The sequence below is a fragment of the Camelus bactrianus genome, chromosome 10 (genome assembly GCF_048773025.1).
Source record: "Camelus bactrianus isolate YW-2024 breed Bactrian camel chromosome 10, ASM4877302v1, whole genome shotgun sequence".
Taxonomy (NCBI): Eukaryota; Metazoa; Chordata; class Mammalia; order Artiodactyla; family Camelidae; genus Camelus; species Camelus bactrianus.
Window position 1 is genome coordinate 67084082 of NC_133548.1, and position 23623 is coordinate 67107704.

General features: G+C 34.2%; 1 protein-coding gene across 1 annotated transcript in view; it reads left to right on the forward strand.

The window, feature by feature from the left end:
- The window catches only part of CNTN5 (contactin 5), a 1016845-nt gene that overhangs the window by 238280 nt on the left and 754942 nt on the right, over positions 1 to 23623 (forward strand). The window contains exon 2 of the mRNA XM_074372920.1: positions 8001 to 8136. The gene's annotated coding sequence lies outside the window, so the exon portion shown is untranslated. The remainder of the gene's footprint in view (positions 1 to 8000; positions 8137 to 23623) is intronic.

A 23623-nucleotide genomic window follows, 5' to 3' on the forward strand; every position in this document is an offset into this window, starting at 1 on the left:
TGCCCGCCATGGACATCCTTCAGAATCAGTCTGTCATAACATAGGACTCATTTTCAGGATGTATCTACAGAGCAGATGTGTCTTTCACCCATACTTGGCCTTTCCCTGTCTTGGTCAGCTGACCACAGGAGCCCTTATGAAGGCACAGGGATGAGCTAACTGAGAGGCACGGTTAATCCAGTGATGACTGACACAAAGGTCAGGGCCACCTATATTAACAGACCTTGCATAACATTGCATAGAATTGACAGACACACTTCACAAGAATGGTGGTGTGCAAGTAAACATATGACAATGAGAACCATTGATCCAATTCAGTTACCACTCTCTGGTTCTGAGCATGTCTGATCTTGGATGCAGTCTCTGCATCTTTACGCAAAAGGGGTAGACCACATCAGGAGGCCCAGAGGGTATACAGAATTCAGTATTTGTGAGTGGTTTAGCCAGATGTCCCTATTACAGATCTCAGCATCCCACTTCTTTTCAATCAAGGCTCTGACCCCGGGGTGACAGACTTGTTAAGTTTGAGAATTCAACCTTTCTGGAGCTCAGCTACTTTTATAATTAACTCTTGGACCTAAGCTCAACTTTTTTGCCCTCTGCCTCTAAGAGATGATCATCCTTACATGCTAATTAAGAGGTGCTCTGGTTTCACACTTTGTCTTGGTAATTAACAGTGGTGTGCTGGTAAACCAAACCAAAGCAATAAATTTGAAAAGTCCTAATTTATAGTGTTCACTGATTCTGTGTTTAAATAGACCAATCTTGGCTGAATTAAAATACTAAGGGTAGTTTGAAAACTTTCTGAATGTTTAGCAATTGGCTGTTATTGCAGATGAGTTGCCTCCAGTACACCTCTGGAATCATTCTAAGTCTCTCATTGTTTTTCATGAGTAAATTAATAGAATCTAACCAATTATGAAAAGATTCAAGGTTTTTTATTCTTTGCTCTCAGTGGGTACAGTGCAATATTTAAAGATATAAAAATCAATAAATTAATTAACAAATTAACAGAAAAATGAATATTTATTCAGTTAGAACAAACATATGTTAAATGCATTTAGTTTTCTCCTCTTTCACATATATATAAATTATTAATGAATTGCATTATTATTTTTCTCACAGTTTTATTGAGATACGATTGGCATATAGCACTGTATAAGTGTACAGTATACAGATTAATTACTTGAATTATGTATATTATGAATGATTATCACATTAAGTTTATTGAACATTTATCATCTCATAGATAAAACAATAAATAAATATTAAACTTTTTTTTGTGATGAGAACTCTTATGATTTACTTTCTTAAAAATGTTAATATATAATACACAATAGTGTTAATTATATTTATCATGTTGTACATTACATTGCTAGTTCTTATTTATAATTAGAAGCTTGTACTTTCTGACTGCCTTCATCCAGTTCCTCTTTTCCCTCCCCCCTGCCTCCGGTAACTACAAATCTGATCTCTATTTTAAGTATAATTGACCTACAACACTATGTTAGTTTCAGTTACATGACATAGTAATTTGATATTTCTATACATTTCAAAATGATCACCATGATATGTCTAGCAAAGATATGTCATCATAAAAAAATATGACATACTTAACTATATTCCCCACACAGTACTTTTCACCCACTTGGCTCATTTATTTTGTAACTGGAAATTTTTACCTCTTAATCTCCCTCACCTATTGCTTTTCTCCCCCCATACTTCTCCTCTCTAGCAGCCACTTTTTTGTTCTCTGTATCTATAACTGTTCTGTATTGTTATGTTTGTTCATTTGCTTTGTTTCCGCATATAAGCACAACCATCTAGTATTTGTCTTTATCTGTATGACTTACTTCACTTCACATAATGCCCTCTGTGTCCATCCATGTTTTTTAAAATGGCAAGATTTAATTTTTCTTTATGGCTGAGTAATATTCCATTGTATATACATATACCATATTTTCTTACATCTTCCTTATCTATTCCTCTATTGATGGAACTTAGGTTGCTTCCATACCTAGACTATTATAAATAATGCTTCAATGAACAGTGTTTTCGTTTTCTTCAAATAAATATCAAGAAGTTGCTGGGTCATATGGTAGTTTTAGTTTTAATTTTTTGAGGAACATCCATACTGTTTTTTATAGTCACTGCACCAATGTGCATTTCCATCAACTGTTCCTTTTTCTCTCTTCCTCATCAAATCTTGTTATCAGTTGTATTTTTTGATAATAGCCATTCTGACAGATGTGATGTGGTATCTCATTGTAGTTTTGTTGTACATTTCTATGGTAGTTAGTGATGTTGAGCACCTTTTCATGTGCCTGTTTCCCATCTGTATGTCTTCTTGAGAAACATGTCTATTCATATTCTCTGCCCACATTTTGATCAGGTTATCTTTTTTTTAATGTTGAGTTATATAAGTTCTGTGTATGTTTTGGATATTAACCCCTTATTGGATATATTATTTGTCATTATTTTCTCCTATTCAGTAGGCTGCCTTTTTATTTTGTTAATACTTTCCTTTACTGTGCATTAGTTTTTTAGTTGATGTGGTCTCGTTTATTTTTGCTTTTGTTTTCCTTGTCTGAGGAGACATGTCCAAAAAAAAAGAACTTACTAAAACATATCAGAGAGCTTACAGCCTGTTTGTCTAGAAGTTTTACAGTTTCTGGTCTTACATTTAAGTCTTTAATCCATTTTCATTTGTGTATGTGTGTGTGTGTGTGTGTGTGTGTGCTTGGTATAAGCAAATAGTCCATTTTCCCACAACCATTTATTGAAAAGGCTGTCTGTCTTTTTCCCACTGTGTATTCTAGCCTTCTTTGTTGTAAATTAATTGCCCATATAAATGTAGGTTCAGTTCTGGGCTCTTTATTTTGTTCCATTGAGCTATGTGTCTGTACCATACTGTTTTGATTACTGTTCTATATAGTATAGTTTGAAATCAGAGCATGTGATACATCCAGCTTTGTTCTTCTTTCTCAAGACTATTTTAGCTGTATAAAATACTTACTGTATTTTTTTGTTTCTATAGAAATTTTAGAATTATTTCTTCTAGTTCTGTGAGGAATGCCATTGGTCTTTTTACAGGGATTGCAATAAATCTGTAGACTGCCTTGCATAACACTTTAACAATATTAATTTTTTCACTGTATGAACCTAGTATCTCTTCTGTTTGTGTCATCTTCAGATTCTTTCATTAATGTCTTAAAGTTTTCTGAGTACAGGTGTTTTACTTCCTTATGTAGATCTGTTCCTAGGTATTTTATTTCATTTGATGCAATGGTGAATCAAATTGTTTTTTTAATTTATCTTTCTGATAGTTTGTTGTTAGTGTATAGAAATGCTACAGATTTCTATATATTAATTTTGTATCTTGCAACTTTACCAGATTTATTGATGAGTTCCAGTAGCTTTTTGGTGGTGTCTTTAGGATTTTCTATGTGTAGTGTCATGTCACTTGCAAACAGTGACAGTTTTACTTCTTCCTTTCCAGTTTGTATTCCTTTTTTTTTTTTTTTCTTGTCTGATTGCTATGGATAGAACTTTCAGTACTATGTTGAATAACACTGGTGAGAGTGAGCATCTTGTCTTGTTCTGTGAATGGCATAATTATTGACGGTTCCGTCCTGACCTATTTCATTGAAATACCAGGATGAATCAGACCTCAGGATTTAGTAGTTTGACACCTATTTTCAGTAGAATGACTAACTTGTGACAGAGGAGAGTGTTGATTGAGTATCTCATGTCTAAAGGAAGTCATTTAAAAGGAGAGTTGAAACATCCAGAAAACAGAGGATGATGAACATAGGAATGCTTTGCTATTATCTATACCCATCCCAACTTGTCAGACTTCTTTCTTTGTTAGGTGCTATGTTTCTGAGAATTCTTATACTTACCATGCATTTCTTTAATATGATTTTCTTTGTTTTTGGATTGAGTATATGTTATGTAAATGAGCATTAACTAAGTTGCAACCTAGTTATATTCAGTGCTCTGTGTGTATAATTTGACATTAATTTAAATTTCGTTGAGAAAGCTCTTACTTTAGGTTCGAAGTCTTTAAGGGTGTATAAAGAGTTATAGGAGTGGAGGAAAGAGAGATCTATCAGTGCACGACTATACTTCTAATAAGGGAAGTTGTAATAAATCTCAGAGTAGTAAGAATATAACATAGTCACATCTGCCTGGAGTTGTGAGGAAAACTTAAGAGTACTTCATGCCTTAACAGGAATTTTAATATGAATGGAAATTCTTCAGGTGGTTGAGGGTAGAAAGGTCGTTTGAAGCATAAAACAGTGCTGGATTGAAGGTAACCTATCTTGAAGTTATCATGTGGTTAATAAAATTTAAATATCAATTTAAGGCTTAGCTCTCAGTTTTTTTTCATGTTAAATGTGTTTGTTTTTGTAGTCATTGACACATTAGAAGTAGAAAACTAACAGTGGGTTCTATTAAAGGCAATTATCTTGCAAAAAACTAATTTTTTTCAGCCTAGTAAAGGAGAGAAAAAGAGAAAAACTATAAAGAATATATATATAAGTTGGAGATAATTTGAAATAGAGGAATTTAGGAATGTAGAAGAGAAAAGGAAAATACCAGGCAATTGTATGATTTTTACAATTTTAGGCTAGTTATGAGGACTCACTTTTTTCCTTGTGCAAAGTAAAATTCATGTTAGATCTAAAAAAATCACAGCAGAACCACATAAGAGTAAGTGAAGCAAGGTTATAAATAATGAGACAACTCACCTCCTTTTTGAGTAAGTCACCTACGACTTCTGGGTGAAATCTGATCTGCTTTTCAAAGAAGTAGTAAGAAAAAGATGGATTGGCGGAAGTTGTAACCTTTCACAAAGTTCAACTTGAGATATAGCAACTAACATGTAAAATTGAGTTTAGAAAGAACTTTCTCATCTATTATTTCTTGTCTTTTATTATAATTCTTTGAATAGACAGAGATCTGACATCATTATCCCCATTTTAAAGCATTTTCTCAGAATGCTAAATGACTTGCTTAATATCTAAGAATAAGTTAGTGGCAAATGCCTGAAGAAATCTGACTTTGACTCCAAATGAGGTAGTTTCTTTACCATAACATACTTTCTTAAAGACCTTAAAGACAAGCATGAAGTTATTTCAGACACCAGACTGGAAGGTTTTGCTTCTGAAAAGCAAACTTGAAGAGGGAATTTGAAAACAACGAGAATCAGAACAACATTACCATTCATTGTGATTTTTTGCTATATTAATTCATAATTAAAGTGAGAAAACAATAAAAATTAGTAATATTTATTAAACACTCACTGTACATAAGGTATGTTTTATGTGCATTATACTATTTAAATTTTCCAATATTTCCATGAAGCAGGAAAAAAATGATACACCATGACATCTTTAAAAGGCAATGGCAATAACAGAAACATGGAATTCTGACTTCCAAAGAATTCTTAAAGAAAGTTTAAGTGGAAAGAAACATAACTCAAGTTCTTAAATAAGCTTTTGCCATTTACCTAGGTAACTGTCTCTGCCAAAGTTTATATCTTCAGAGGAAAAAAAAAAATCATGTCTGCCTTTTGTCTTCTAAGGTATAGAGTGGAAATGTATCATTGTCATGGTTTTAAGAAAGAAAAGGAAGAAAGAAGAGAGAAAGAAGGAAGAAAAAAGGAAGGAACGGAGGGCTGGAGAAAGGAAGAGATAAAGGAAGGGGGAATAATAGAAATATATAATCCCTTCTGCTCATAATTCCTTACCAGAAATACAGCAGTTACTTGCTGAGTATATAATTGGGTTTCTTTTGAAGTGATCTTAGAATACTTTATCTGTTTTTTGGCATGGTTCTCACCAACAGTGCATAAGATTCCCTTTTCTCCACATCCTTGCCATCACTAGTTATCTCTTATCTTGCTGATAGCCATTCTGAAATGTGTGAGGTAATACCTCATTTTGGTTTTGACTTGCATTGCCCTGATGATTAGTGATGTTGAGCACTTTTTTATGTACCTCTTGGTCATTTTTATGTCTAATTTGCAAAACTGTCTATTCAGTTCCTTTGCCTCTTTTAAAATGATTTTTTTAAGGATTTTTTTTTTGTATGTTTGTTTTGATATTGAGTTGTATGAGTTCTTTGTATATTTTGGACATTAACTCCTTATCAGATAGATGGTTTGCAAATATTTTATTCCATCCCATAGGTTGCTTTTTCATTTTGTTGATGATTTTCTTTGCTCAGTGCTGAAGCTTTTTTTGTTTGGTATATTCCCACTTGTTTATTTTTGCCTTTGTTGTCTTTGCTTTTGGGTGAAATGTAAAAAATTATTGCCAAGGTCAGTGTCAAGGAGCTTGCCCCATGTGTTTTTTTTTTTTTTTCTAGTAGCTTTGAGGTTTCATGTCTTACATTCATGTCTTTAGTCCAGTTGGAGTTGATTTTTATGTATGGTGTAATGTAAGCATCTAGTTTCATTCTTTTACATGTGGTTGTCCAGTTTTCCCAGCATCACTTATTGAAGAAATTATCTTTTCCATATATATGTATTCTTGGCTCCTTTGTCATAAACTAATTGACTGTATCTTTATGAGTTTATTTCAGGCAGCCTATTCTGTTCCATTAATCTATGTGTTGGTGTTTATGCCAATACCATACTGTGTTGTTTACTGTAGACTTTGTTATACAGTGTGAAATCAGTGAGTTTGATGCCTCCAACTCTGTTCTTCCTTCTCAAGATGGCTTTGGCTATTCAGAGTTTTTGTGTTTCTTTACAAAGTTAAGATTGTTTTTCTATTTCTGTGAAAAATGCCGTTGGGGTTTTAAAAAGTATTGCATTGAATTTGTGGATCACTTTGAATAATATGGACATTTTAACCATATTCATGTTTCCAATCCATGAGCACAGAATGTCTTTCCAGTTTTGTATCTTCAATTTCTTTCATCAGTTTTCAGAGTACAGATCATTTACCTCATTGGTTAAATTTATTCTTATGTACTCTTATTTTTTGATGCATTTTAAATGGATTATTTTCTTAATTTCTCTTTTTGATAATTTGCTACTAGTCTGTAGAAATGCAACTAATTTTTGCATATTGATTTTGTATCCTTCAACTTAATGAATTTGTTCATTAGTTCCAAGTTTTCTTGTGGAATCTTTAAGTTTTTCAATATATAGTATTATGTCATCTGCAAATGGAGACTTTTTTTACTTCTGACTATCTGATTTGGATGCTTTTTATTTCTTTTTCCTTGCCTAATTGCTGAGGCTATTATTCCAGTACTACATGTTGAATAAATGAGTCAAGAATGGGCATCCTTCTTCCTTATCTTGAAGAGTTTTCATCTTTTCATTGTTTGGTATATTGTTAGCTGTGGGCTTGTCATGTATGGCTTTTATTATATTGTTATACATTCCCTCTATGCCTAGTTTGTGAGAGTGTTTATCATAAATAGATATGGTGTATCACATTGATGATTTACAGATGTTGAACCACATTAATCAAATAAAGAATAACAACATTATGAACATCTGAATAAGTGCTAAAAAAAGCATTTGATAAATTCAGAATCTGTTTATGATAAACACTGTGTTCCATATGTTCATGGGGAAAGTTATATTCTGCTGCTGTTGGATTGTATATTCTGTAATTATCTGTAAGTCCATCAGGTCCTACATGTAGTTCACGTTCAGTTCTTCTTTATGATTTTCTGTCTGAATGATGTGTTAAGTGTTTTAAGCTTTTGGAATCCATAAAAATGTATCTTGTGATATTCTTTTGTGATTATTAGTAAATATAGATTACAAAGAATAATTAAATCTGATAATGCAATAACTAAATATTTAATTAGAAATATTATAAATATTTTGGTAAATAGCATAATGATTTCCTGTATAACTAAATAGAGCATTTCTATAAAATATTTAATAATAAAAGTAGATTTTGTTCAAATAATGGAAAATGGAAAAAAAAATATTTGTAATCATAATAATGCGTATCTTTTCTTAACAGGTGACCTTAAAAGATTGCCATTTAGTGTCATTCAGGATCTACTAAGCATCATTTTTGCAAGACTACAGGAAAAGGATATCTTTACAGAACCAGTTCCTTTTTGAAGTTCATAATCTGGGCCATCTTCAGACAGAAGGTACAGTTCATCTTTTATTAATATACTTTAGAAATTGAAAAGAGTGTTGAAGGGAAAAAAAAGACATAAAGCCTGTGTTTACCATTTATAGAATTCCTTAGCAACAGCTTAATATGCTAAAGATCAATTTTTTTTTTACCCAAAATAAATGTTTTACCTTTAAATTGGAAAAAAAAATACCTTAATTGTGTTAGTAAACACAAACACTCTAAAATATTCTGGTAATAACGTTGAAGTGAAAGTAGTAAAATTTTTTGTATTTATTACACTTTTAGTTTGATATGAACATAGCAAGTACATAAAAATTGTTAAATTGATGAAAACTATAATTGAACAGTATTCTCATCTGGTGTCTTGTTTCATATCTTCCTCAACCAACATATAATAATATGCTACTGAATGGATTCTGTGTGTTTGTTGTTGTTGTTTTTTGTCAGCCTGAGTTTAACAGCAGTGCTTAGGTAAAACAGGCAGAAGTCATGGGCACAGAGAGGTTGAGTCATCCCCGAACTAATAAGAAATCTCACAAATGAAAATGACTTTTATGCCGTTTTCTCAGCTGATCCACATTCTTGTATACTTATACAACAACCAAAATTATTAAATATTAATTACATATATTTTGAGTAAAAATGACCATTGGATGGTTAAATAATAGTGCTTTAAGATGAATACATTGAAGTGTTTTAGAATACATGATTAGACACAGATTTAATATTCATAACTATGTGGGCATGAACAGATTACATCAATTTAATCCACTGTGTATTACTTAACTACAATATATATGGTGTATTTTTAGATAGTCAATCAAATAGGTCAGTCCATTTTGGATATATAATTATTTGTTCTTGTTTTCAAATTATTCATGAAATATTGGAAATATTGTAACCAGTTTCAAAGCTGCAATATGTCTATCCTTTAATTTGTCAAGTTAATGGAAGTTAAGTGATTCAAAATATTGGAAAGTATTTTCCTTAACCTTCTATGGTTTCAGTTTCTTCAGATTTGAAAATTAGAGTAAAGGAGGAAAGTAGCTAAATCTGAATTTGAGAACAACTCTGTAGGAGAATGTAAGAGTTAAGAGTTTATCATTCAGTTTTACTTTCTATTAGTCATGCCCAAATTGTGCAGATCACTACAGAAAATATTACATTTCAAATGCCTTTTACTCATTCAATTAAATAAAACCAATTTTTCATTTTTATTTGTGGTTGTAACTGAATCCTTAAGTTAATTTTAAGAATAAAAACAACCATAAAATGTTCATTTCTTAAAGGCTAAAAAACAAGGGAAGAGAAAAGATACTGAAGTAGAATGAAAGTCTCTGACAGTGAAACCCCAAACCAGTGAAAAGAGTGAGTTTCCCATAAGTTAGTCCTTTGCTTATTCTAATATCCGACAGATTTTTCAGCCAAATTTTGCCATCATAGTTCTGCTCATTACAACAAAAATCATCTCAGAATAGGTTACATACACAAAATAAAATTAAAATAATAATTTGTGTTCTGTCTGCAAAAGATGTATGCACGTTTGGAAGGTGTTACTTCCTTATATAAAGAGTTTTGTCTTTAACTCTTAATCACTGAAGCATATTAACAAATCAAGCTCTACATTAATTTGCTACGTCTGTAATATCTGTGACTACCAGGGATAAATTACATCCAGACACTTTAATTGCATTCTGCAATGTTAGAAATTGTTTTTTTATGGTGCTTTTGACATTTTTCAAAGAAGGACAACTGAGCACAGCATAGCCACTGTAGGTGAGAGGACTTTAGATCTAATGCTGACTTCCAGATGGATGATGGATATGCAATTTAAATTTACGGTAGGTGTTTCAGCAGATGGAAACAGAATGGAGTAAAATGCCTTTGCCACATGTGAACTGATGCATTTTATCAGTTACCGGCTGACTTGTATTAAATTCAAGCAGTTCAACGGAACTCTAATTTTTGAGAAGAGACTTTTTGTCAACCTATTATTAATAAATCTAGGTTTCAGGTTGAGGATTGGGAACTTATTTCACTGTGCAGAGAACCTGTGGACACTGGTTTGCAGAGCATAGTTCACTCTCGTTATGTCACTCATGCTATTGTTCTGCCCTGCTAATTGAAAAGCATATTGGTAGAATAGGACGCAATTGAAATGAATGAGACCGCCTGAGCACTCCAGAAGGACGTAAGTGTATTAAAATTGATGAATCTGATGAGAGTGAATTCACAGTGTCACTTTAAATAAAGCCCCATTTCATTCATGTACTTGCACCTAATCTGTCACTACAACTACTAAAAACGTTCAGAGGAGGCACTGACAGTTTCATCTTGTTACAATCAACTAAATTCCTACCATAATAAGAGGTAACATATATTAAAAGGGGTCCTGAGTTCAGCCTCTGATGATGAAATGTTTCACTCAATAATTTACACAACTCTAGCCAATAGGCATTGGCTCAGTTCCAAGGGAAAGAGGTTCATTCCGTTAGAAAAGAGCCTTAGTAGCTCTGGGTTTATAGATTCTCAGAATTGGCAAAGTTCTTACCACCTATTGAAAAAAAACTCTTTCATTCTCGGTATCAGTGTATATAACTGTAGAGTATGATGGCTGATAAAAATGATTAGAATTGGAGGTGAGGAGTATAGCTCAGTGGTAGAGTGCGTGCTTAGCATGCACAAGGTCCTGGGTTCAGTTGCCAGTACCTCCAATTAGAAATAAATAAATAAACCTCAATAAGAATAGATTAGGAAGTTCTTGCATTCTCAAAAATGATAAATTTAATTTTTCATTCTTATTATTCTTGAAAATTGTGTAGAGATTTGAAAGAATAACATTTTTGCATACTTAATTGCTACATGCATACATGTATGTTAACAGCATTGCTGCTTGTTATAATGTTTATAGAGTGGTGTCCGGAATTGACAAATTAAAATAATGGGAAATTTCCATGAAAATAGTTTTGGCTGAAAATTAGAACTTTCTAACAGTTGGAATGTTCACAATAATCTTTCAGGTGCAATGTGTTCAAATCAATGGGAGAGTATAATTCCTACTTGTCAGGAAGGGAGATGGAAGAGTTTCCTCCAAAACTGTCATTCAGAAATAAAATCTTAGTTCACTTTGAGACGTTTTTATAAATACCAGTGTTTTGCCTCTTGAAAAAATTAGTTATTTAATTTTAACCATACTTGTAAGGTTTTGTCTTCTGGAAGATACAATTTTCAAATATTTTATAGGAATATTTGTTGTATAAACTACTCAAAAATACCTAGATATGTGAACCAAAATAGAAGGATTTAAATAATATTTCAGTTGGTATAAAATATTGTATAATTTGAAGTTGCATGAATTTTTTAGATAGCATTTATCTCTGTCTGCCAGTTGTAGAGGCAGGAGGGGGTGGTTTGAATTGGCTACCAACGGATTATCTTCAATATCAGTTTATTCATAAAAGACATGTTAGTGAATTAATATTTCTCGAGTTGGAGTTCCTCAGGATATGAAGAAAACTAGTATTGCCCAAAGTAAGAAGGGGGAAAAGCAATAGTAAGTTTCAGTGTGATAATATGGTGGAATGCCTAGGTTTTATGTACATAGATCTTTGTTAGCATGATACAAAGCATTCACAAACTATAAACATGGAAACACTCCAAGTAATTTGAGTATGCAAAATACCTCATACACGATACTTGACCAATAAATAGTAACTTTTATTGAGTATTTCTATTGTGGAAAAATTCATAAAAACAGAGGAAATATTGACACTTAGGCAATATCTTGTCTTCCTATACCTCTAAATCCCAAGGAGACTGAGCGTGGAAAATAAAAACCAAAATGATTTTTTGGCAGCAGCTTTCAAATATAAGATTCTGTTTAGTCCTGCTTATATACAAGCAATGGAAACCTTTAGCCTGAACGCTCTGCTAACTGAATGCCTTAAGGCTATCCTACATAATATATGAGGGGCTTTGTCTCTATCAGTGTATATCTGAAATCCAGTTACTCTTTCTGTACTAAGCTTAGTTCACGTGGTAAATCCCAGACAGACAAATGATTAATAAGATACAGACTTTTTTCCCCCTGAAAAGTCACATTTGCTGAATGTACTGATGCAGTTCTGACAAATGGAAAGATTACAGGCTTTGGAATAAGGCAGACCCAGGATTGAATCCCTGCTATAAATTTGCTAACTGTAAACTCGGGCTTATTTGTTATGAACCTCAAGTTTCCCTCAGCTTGAAAAAGCAGATGCTGTCTTATTTTGCAAGGGTGTGAGAAGTTGAAATTAAACAAATCTGTCTGTCTGTCTGCTGTCTATCATTTTACACACACATGTTTGGAGTTTGGTATCTGGCAGGTGCTTATTATGATTGCTGTTTTACTACTGAGTGGAACAAAACTTTACTGAGAGTGATGAGATTTAAAAAAAAGTTTTGAAGGAAGGAAAGTAGAAGAAAGTGAAGGAAGGAAGGAGGGAAGGGTTGTGGGAGGTAGAGAAGATAGGAAAGAGATGGGGGAAATGAAGCAAAGAAAGAAAAAAGAAGGGAAGAAAGAATGAAAGAGAAAGGAAGAAAGGAAGAAAAAAGAGAGAAACAAAAGAAGGAAGGAAGAAATGAGAGAAAGAGGGAAGAAGGGGAGAAAGAGAGGAAGGAGAAAAAGGGAAAAAGGAAAGTAAAGAGAGAGAGTTTAGAGAGGGAGGAAGAGTGGGAAGAGCAGAAAGAAAAATAGATATGGCCCTTTTTCTGTAGCATTAATATTTGCATCCTGAGGCTGTTGAGGGATATAAGATAAACATAGAAAACAAACTACCTGTCATAAAGTATAAAAATATAAAACATAGAAAATTCACCTGTCATTATTAGAACATTGAATACAGGAAAAGCTCCATTCATAATCAAAACAATGATTATATAATACTCTGCTGGATTTCATGTTGGCACATAGCACTATTTTCTTACTCATGTCCTCTCCAGTACATCAGAGGGCCCGGAGACCTAATAACTGCACTTCTCAGAAGACCTTCCGGTAAGACTCTGGATTAGATGCCCCTCAACAGGAAGCATGATACATGGAAGGTACAAGAGAAGGAGAAGTCTGATCATTGTCCTTCCAGCTGCAGTGACACCAGATGCTTTTCTTTGCATCTTATGCCTCAGTGCTGGAAGCTATGATCATTGCTGTCAATTATCTATAATTTTTGCAATTTCTAACTATGTGAAGATTTAGCAGTGGTATTTTCAGATATTTCTTTCTCCAGCCCTTTTAATAGTTTATTAGCATCTAATCTCTAAATTTTTTTCTGCTTGAAATACCATGAGTTTTTTTTTTTTCTTACCTGAACTTGGCGGATATAGAAAATGCCTAAAGATAAACAAATAAAAGTTAGATACACACATATTACAAATATATACAAAAGCCTAAAGAAATGCATAAAAGCACAGAGATATATGTTCATAGATGTGGAAACTCAATTTTATAAAAAGTCTTAATCCTCCCTCAATTAGTTTTGGTGTAACATCACAAATAATTAAGATAGTGTGTTAATGGGACAGGTTAGACTCCTGAAGTAGACATCTGGAATAGAATAGAAAGCTAGGCAGAGCCAAGATGGCAGAGTAGAGAGAATCACAGATCACCCTCTCCCACAAATACACCAAGAATTACATCTGCAAACCCATTGCATCACACAAAACACCTGCTAATCTCTGGCAGAGTATCTCATTTCAAAATACAGGAGGATTCTCACAAAATCCGCCTGGAGGTCAGTGGGGACAGAAGCCGAGCTTCTGAGGCTCAGAGGAGAAAGTGACAACTGCTTGGTATATAGAACTAAGGAAAACTGCCACAGAGGGTCCCTGCGATCCCCGACTCTAAATGCCAGGCGTCAGGGATGAGACTGGACTGGCTGCTGGAGATCAGTAAGAAGCCCAGGCAGAGGGCAGGGGCCCACTGCATGGAGACAGCCTCAGGGGACCAGAGGGCAGTGTGATCCCTGGCTAGGGGTGTGTGTGGAACAGAACAGCCTGGGACCCTGATTAAAAAGAACACCACTGTTGGTTTATTTGTTGGGGAGGGGTGCAACACAGCTGCACCATAGCTGCTTTCTCTGCTTGGCTCCATGGCTGGTGTGTTCTTGGGAGAAGAGAGTTGGGGCTCAGTCATACCATCACTGCTGTGTGGAGGCGGAGCTGAAGGCTGAATCCATACCCTGCAGCCCTGCAGCTTTACTGTCAGACTGAGATTTGTTTACAGCCACAGGCAGAGAGTGTGGATTTGCTCTTTCTGGGCCCTTTGTGGACCCATGCCTCTGGGAAGACCAGGTGTTAAGCAGAGTTCTGAATCATGGCAGGGGCAAGTATGAGTATCTACAACAGGCAGGTGTACCTTACTGTATGGAGGCGGGGTCTGCACTGACACTGGCACACCACAGAGTCAGGTGTGTGACTGCACACTTGCTGTGGTGGGTCCTAGCACCTGACATTGGCGGATCGACGCTGGTGGTTCCTAGGGCTCAGAACCTGTGGGACACGAGAGTAAGTGGGCGACATTCCCACAGCTAAGCGGGGGGCCAAGGCAGAATCAACAAAGAGTACTTTGTAAATCCACATGACAAGTAACAGGCAGCACCACAGAGGGCATTTCCAGTAGAAATCTGCTTACTCTTTTTCCCAGCTGAAGCACTCCAGCTCTGCCTACTACACACCACAGCTCAAAAATGGGGCTAAAAGTCTCTATTCCAGCAACAGGGTTGCAGACCAGGCCCCTGTCAAGGCTGTGACAATAACAGAATAAAAAGGGAGGCCCAACTCAACAACAATCAGGGCCAGCTCTGAATACCACAAAACCAACCACACCCCAATCAAAAGGATAACAGCCAACACTCAAAGAAGAAAGACGTGGCAACCATCCATACTAAGAATAGCCATCACAACAAAATTATTACATACACACAGTCTACACAGGAACTCTCCCACCTTAAATAAAATCAAGCAAACAAAAAATAGAACAGTCCTACAAGACCACAGTAGATAACTAATACTCCTAAATTCATAGAGTCAGAAAATTATAAGTAAAATGAAGAAGCAGAAGAACTACTCCCAATTAAAAGAACAAGAGAAATCTTCTAAAAGAAGATTGATCAATGAAATAGACCTTGATAGTCTACTAGATCATGACTTCAAAAAGGAAATGATCAATGAAATAAAGGAACTAAAACAGTCTATCAATAGAAACAGAGAATACTTTAAAAAAGAAAACGAAACTATAAAGAAGAGCCAATTAAAAACAGAAAACTCAATTGCTGAGATAAGATCCGAGCTAAAGGCAGTCAAAAGCAGACTAGATGATGCAGAGGAATGGATAAGTATCTCAGAAGACAGTACAATGGAAGTCACCCAATCAGAACAACAGACAGAAAAGCAAATAAAAACCAATGAAAGCAATATAAGGGAACTGTGGGATAATATAAACTATGCCAATCTAGGCATAAGAGGGGTCCCAGAAGGAGAAGAAAGAGAAAAGGGGATTGAAAAGATTTTTGAAGAAATAATGACTGAAAACTTTCCAAACATAAAGAAGGAAACAGATATCCAAGTACAGGAGGCACAGAGGGTCCCAAACAAGAAGAACCAAACAGACCTACACCAAGACATACTATAATGAAGATGGGCAAAGTTAAAGATAAAGAAAGGATTCTAAAGGCAGCAAGAGAAAAACAAAGGGTTAATTACAAGGAAACCCCCATAAGGCTTTCAAATGATTTCTCTACACAAGCACTGCTGGCCAGAAGGGAGTGGCAAGGTATATTCACAGTCCTAAATGAGAAAAAGCTGCAAACTAGGATACTCTATCTGGAAAGACTGTCCTTTAGAGTAGAGGACGAGATAAATAATTTCAAAGACAAGAAAAAACTAAAAGAGTTCAGCAATACTAAGCCTATCATAAAAGAAATATTGAAAGCTCTACTCTAAATAGAAAAGAAACAAAACTTAAAGTCAGCAGAAGGAAAGAATAATAAAGATCAGATAAGAAATAAATAAAATAGAGATTAAAAAAATTGAAAAAGTCAATCAAACCAAGAGCTGGTATTTTAAAAAAAGTAAACAAAATCAACAAACCTCTGGTCTGGCTCACCAAGAAGAAAAGAGAGAGCACACAAATAAACAAAATAAGAAATGAAAATGGACAGATTACAACCAACACCACAGAAATACAAAAAAATCATAAGAGAATACTATGAACAACTGTATGGCAATAAATTGGACAACTTAGAAGAAATGGACACATTTCTAGAAACATACAGTCCACTAAAACTGAATCAAGAATAAATAGATTGTTTAAACAGACCTATCACGAGAAGTGAAATAGAATCAGCAGTAAAAACCTTCCTGAAAACAAAAGCCCAGGACCAGATGACTTCACTGGGAAATTCTATCAAACATACAAAAAAGAGCTCAGACCAATCCTTCTCCAACTCTTCCAAAAGTTTGAAAGGAGGGAACACTTCCAAACTCTATGAAGCCACCATCACCGTGATACCAAAGCCAGGCAAAGACACTACCAAACGAGAAAGCTATAGGTCAATATTATTGATGAACATAGATGCAAAAATCCTCCTTGAAATATTAGCAAACAGAATCCAAAAACACATAAAAAAGATTATACACTATGATCAAGTTGTATTCTTCCCAGGGACAGAAGGATTGTTCAACATACGCAAATCAATCAACATGAGACACCACATCAACAAGAGAAAGGACAAAAATCACATGATCATCTCAATAGATGCAGAAAAAGCATCTGATAAAATTCAACACCCATTTACAATAAAAAAAAAAAAACCTCTTACCAAACCGGGTATAGGGGAAAATATCTCAGCAAAATAAAAACTATTTATGACAAACCTACATCCAGCATAGTACTCAAGGGTGAAAAACTGTAAACCTTTCCACCAGAATCTGGAAAAAGACAAAGAGGCCCACTCTTATCACTTCTATTCAATATAGTCTTGGGAGTCCTAGCCATAGAAATTAGGCAAGAAAAAGAAAGAAAAGGAATCTGAATTGGAAAAGAAGAGGTAAAATTGTCACTATGTGTGAATGACATGCTATTTTATATAGAAAACCCTAAAGGCTCTACAAAGAAACTACTAGAGCTAATAAGAGAATTTGGCAAGGTAGAATGATACAAGATTGACATACAGAAATTAGTGGCATTTCTTTACACTAAAAATGAAATATTAATAAAGGAAAGTAACAAAAGAATCCCTTTTAAAATTGCATCCAAAACAGTAAAATACTTAGGAATAAATCTGACCAAGGAAGTGAAAGGCTTATATGCAGAGAACTACAAAACATTCACTGAGAAAATTAGAGATGAATTAAAGAAATGGAAAGATACCCCATGTTCTTGGACTGGAAGAATATTGATAAAATGCCCATACTACCCAAAGCAGTCTACAGATTTAATGTGATCCATATCAAGTTACCCAGGACATTTTTTACAGAATTAGAATAAACAATCCTAAAATTTATATAGAATTATAAAAGACTCCGAATTACCAGAGCATTACTGAAGAAAAAGAATGAAGCTGGAAGAATAACTCTCCCAGATGTCAGACAATACTACAGAGCTACAGTCATCAAAACAGCATGGTATTGGTACAAAAACAGACATATGGGTCCATGGAATAGAATAGAGTCCAGAAAGAAGCCCATCAAACTTTTGATCAATTAATCTTTGACAAAGGAGGCAAGAACATACAATAGAGTAAACACAATCTCTTCATCAAATGATGGTGGGAAAACTGGACAGCTGCATGTAAATCAATGAATTTAGAATACCCCCTCACACCATACACAAAAATAAACTCAAGATGGCGTAAAAATTTAAACATAAGACAACTGTATTAACCTCTTAGAAGAAAACATAGGCAAAACATTATCTGACATAAATCTCAGCTTTGTTCTAGGGCAGTCTACCCAAGCAATAGAAATAAAAGCAAGAAAAAACCAAATGGGACCTAACTAAACATAAACTTTTGCAAAGCAAAGGAAAGTATTAGCAAAACAAAAAGAGAACCTATGGAATGGTAGAAAGTATTTGCAAAGGATGCGACTGACAGGGGCTTAATCTCTAGAATATATAAATAGCTAATACAACTTAATAAGAAAAAACCAAACAATTCAATCCAAAAATGGGCAGAAGACCTAAACAAACAGTTCTCCAGTGAAGATATACAAATGGCCAATAGGAACATGAAAAAATGCTCAGTATTGCTAATTATCAGAGAAATGCAAATCAAAACTACATTGTGGTATCACCTCACACAAGCCAGAATGGCCATCATTCAAAAGTCCACAAATGATAAATGCTGGAGAGGCTGTGGAGAAAAGGGAACCCTCCAACAGTGTTTGTGGGAAAGTAGCTTGGTGCAGCCATTATGGAATCAGTATGCAGATTCCTCAAAAAACTAAAAATAGACTTACCATATTATCCAGCAATCCCATTCCTAGGCATATATCCAGAGGGAAACCTTAATTCCAAAAGACATTTGCATCCCGATGTTCATAGCAACACTATTTACAATAGCCAAGACATGGAAACAACCTAAAAGTCCATCAAGAGATGACTGGATAAAGAACTTTTGGTATATTTATACCATGGAATACTACTCAGCCTTAAAAAATAATAAAATAATGCCATTTGCAGCAACATGGATGAACCTGGAGAATGTCATTCTAAGTGAAGTAAGCCAGAAAGAAAGAAATATGCAATATGATATCACTTACATGTGGAAATCTTTAAAAAAAAAAAAAAGATGAGCTTATTTACAAAATAATAACAGATTCACAGACATAGAAAACAAAATTATGGTTACCAGAGGGGGAAGGAAGTAGGAAGGGATAAATTGGGTGTTTGAGGTTTGCAGATACTAATATATATAAAATAGATAAACAGCAAGTTCATAATGTATAGCACAAGGAACTGTATTCAATATATGCAGTAACCTATGGTAAAAAAAAGAATATGAAAGCGAATATATGTATGTTCATGTATAACTGAAGTATTGTGCTGTACACCAGAAATTGATAGAACATTGTAAACTGATTATGTTTCAATGAAAATATATATATGAAAAAAAGAAAGTGATGTCTTCATAAAAATGTGGTATACAGATTCGTAGAGAAAGAATGAGCTATCCCATATATTATTCTAGTAAAATAGGTTATCCATAAGAAAAATAAATAAAATTAGATATCTCATTATGCCATGCAATAAATAAATAAATACATTAAATTAATTAAGAAAGTAAGTAAGTTATATCTAAAACCTAAAATTAAAAGGCAGAATTTTAAACATTAAGAATAAAATATTGGTAGTAATTTCATTCCCTCGACATGGAGAAACATATTTTTAAACATGAAAAGCAGTCTATCAATGAACAAAATAACAGATGTCACTACAGTTAAAAGAGAAAGAAAGAAAGAAAACAAGATCATCATGAAACATCCTTGCGCCAAACTTCTAATAGCTCTTTTGCTTGCACAATCTAAAACAGACTCTGATGTTGTCAATCAGTACTCTTAGACATATTTGCTGTAGAATATTTTTCCAAGTTTGCTTTTTACCAGTATGGTAGATCACAATATTGTGTTTAATTCTTCAGCTCTCTCAGTATGTGTATTATTTGGGATGTGGACTTTGCAGTTTTTCTTAATAAAGGAATAAAATATATTTACTTGTCCTTTGACTTTGAGCTTAGCCATGGTACTTTCTTTCACCAGTGGAATGAGGCAGAAGTAGTAGTACATCAGCCCTGTGGTTAGGCCTTCAGATATATTGTGTATTTCCCCTGAGACTGTTTTTGTTTTCTCATCACCATGAGAATACGGAGTGAAAGAGATAGTGGAGTGAAGCCACCCTAGGTGAAACATCCCAGCTAAGTCTAGCCTTAATCAGCTGACCCTCAGCCACTCAAAATAAGTCGGTGATAATAAGTGATTGTCTGTTGCTTTAAAACACTGAATTTTGGGATGGTTTGTTGTATAGCAGTGGCTATCTGATAACAACTGTTACTCACAGAGAAATTTGTGGTCCACTCATTTTTGATACTCGTTATCCCTAAACATGCATTTCACTGCCCTTCTCCAGTTTCTCTGTTACTGTTGTTTTTATCTGGTATGCCCTATGACCCTAGTTTTCCCTCTTTTCATGTTCAAGAGCAAGGTCAAATGCAATTGCTTCCACAATATGTGTAACTGTTTCCACAGTATGTGCCGGTCTCTTTTTGCATGAACTGAGAAACATACCACATAGCGACACATACCAATTATTTGTTCATTTGCTTTTATTTCCTATCTAGTACTTTGTAAAGTGAGACATTTTAATCTTATACTAATCTGTACTCTCTATAGAGCTTTACACATTATGTATTCTCAATAATTGACCAAAAAAGCACAAGTAATAATTGATACAGCTGATATTCATCATTGCAAAGACAGATTTTTATGTTACGTAGAGAAGTTAATCTCATTTACAAATTATTTCTCCAGATTTATCTTCTCCCCGTGCTTTTCTGTGGGGACTGTTTGTAAGGGAGAGCGTTCAAATCATAAATAAGCCGGCTTGGCAACCATGCCTCTACAGATGTTAAGTAATCTCCAAATGATGATCTGCCATCCTCAGGGCTAATTTGTCAAATTAAGGAAGTAGGAAATTCCTATAGTTAATGTATGGTGAGTTAAGTAATTAGACTATTAGCGGTAACGACTATACTGTACGTGGTTTCCAAGTGACAGTATTCTGCCTTAGCAAACTTTAAGAGGAAGTAACTGGGTTTCAAAAAGTGTGATGTTATTTGAAGAATTACATACTTTGCACAGAAGCATTTCTTTTTCCTTTGAAAATAAATATCCATATTTTTCTTGTGTTATAACTTAGAAGTAAGTCTCTCTATAAGCTCTTTAGTGATTAGTTCATGTATAAAAGATAAAATAAATTGTCTATAAATCTTTTCTGGTAGATTGTAAATTGTACACAGTGGCACCAGATCCTGTGCTTAGTCAATTCTATTCTATGACTATGATTGAAAATTTCATTTTATATGTATATGTGTGTGTGTGTGTGTGTGTGTGTGCTTTTTCTTTAATAATATATTATTTAATTTTCAAACCGTCTGTTCTTACCTGATTTGCCTCTGATATGTTGAAGATAGGAAAAAAACAGAATACTTTCAATAAGGAGTTTTTGATCATGCATGATTTAGGTGATTTGGTGGCTATGCTTACGCATGAGATGGGATAGATAGGTGTCAGGGAAATGAAGAAACCTGAGATTTTGGGCTGCTGATAGTACTTACTTTTAAATACTCATTCTTTCTTTCTGCTTTATGGAATGGTGGAAATCTCCAAGACTTAGCTTGATCACCACCTAACAGACTTAATCTAAGGACAATATCTGGATTATTCTAAGTACTTCATATTACCTGTGTGCTTCTTAAGTAAGTAAATTCTTAAAATAATAAACATTTCATTATTACATACTGAATATAACTAATAATATTTTAACATTTAATATATTTGATATGAAGCTAGCATGTGGAATGGAAAGTTTTAAAGGATCTCTGAGATTTATTTGGGATAAAGAAGAAGGTAAAAAATGACCTTTGTGTTTATATGTCACTATAGCAAATCATATTTTTCTAAGATTTCAGTGATGCGTAGCAGTGGAAATAACAGAGATGAGTACAATAGACTTTTCCATAGACTGAGTTTTCCAGGTCATTTAATCCTCTCTAGTGTCTTCAGAACAGTCCAAAAGAGTTAATGATAACAGATTGTCACATTATTGTCCACATGACGACCTGTTTAGGTAGCAGATAAAAACGCTCTACTTCCAAAGTTATGAGTAAAAATACGGTGATCATCAATTCATTAATTCTGTGCTCTCTCTCTCTCACTCTCAGTACACACGCACACACACACACGTACACACACACATACATGTCACGTACATCGATGTAGTGTGTCTTTATTAGAAAGTATGTACTATTGAGAATGCAATCAAGAGCTGGGGAATAAACAAAGAAAAAAGATCAGTATAGGCAAGCTTGAGTGATAAAAGATATGTCCTTTGCTCTTACCAGTTCTCACTCTCACTCACAACCATGTAAGCATCTTTAAAAGCAATTCTAAGAGGTATTATAATTCTAATACTATAATTCTGTTACCATTCTAACAGATTAAAAATATAATGCAATAAGACAGCTGGACCTCTAGAAACAGAGGACCATTCTATGAATAGATAGTTGATAACCTCATAGTTTTAGCCAGAAGAGACTGCAGGAAACTGTAAAGAGTTCTACATGCAAAGCGACTTAGAAGGAATTCATAAAGTAGCAAATATCCAAGACAATACTATAAAGAAAATACTGAGCTGAGTCAAGGTTTTGCTCTCCAATAAAACTAGCCACATGTGGCTATTCAGCCCTTGAGATGTAGCTAGTTTAAACTGAAATGTGTTGTGAAAATAATATACAACACAGATGTCCAAGACTCAGTATGAAAAAAAGTAAAATCATTTATTAATGATTTTATTTTGATCACATGTTAAAATGGTATTTTAGATAAATTAGGTTAATAAAATATATTATTAACTTGTTTCTTTTTCCTTTAAAAATAAGTATGTGGCTTACATTTGTGGCTTGTATATTTATATCAAACCGGGCTGGTCTAAGGAATTTCAGCAGAATCATATAATTACTGATTAAGGCAATTACAAGTTATGTAAGAACTGAATGCATTTGTTTTTCATCACCTATCTACTGCATAGCTTTCATCATAAATTTGTTAGAGTATTCTCTTTCAAGGAAACTTGAAAAAATATTTCAATCTATTGTTTAAACCAGTTTCTTACCTTCTGGGAAACTCATTTCGATAGCCTACTAGATCTTTAAAGTTCTTTAACTACTAACCCAAAACTTCTGGATACTGGCTGTTTTGCTTCTAAAGCACTCAGAGATAATCATGATTATGTGCTTGAATGTTTTTAGTACAAATCATCTGTGTAGCTAGAAGAAGGGTCAGCATGTCCCAACTGAAAGTGAAAAGCACCTGTATAGAACCAATACCTAGCCAAACCGAGGTTCATGGCACAGACCTGGACTGCTCTCAGTGCCATTTCTGGCTACAGTAGACTTTTTCACACTCTGTATGCTTACATTAGGCCCAAACAGTGCTTGCTTCAACTCTGCTTCCCAGTTCTGGCTCTTGGAGGCACACAATGATTACTCAGATAATGGCTAAGAAACAGGAAAGGAAACAGAACAGAAGAAGGAGCTTAAGAACATTTAGATAAATAGAACTCTAGAATATTGAAAACTGAAAGTGCCAGATGAGACAGATATCATAGCAAAACAATATACATTTATTTAATTTGTTCGAAAGTCTAAAGGGTGACCTAAAATTTAAGGATCAGCACACAGAACACT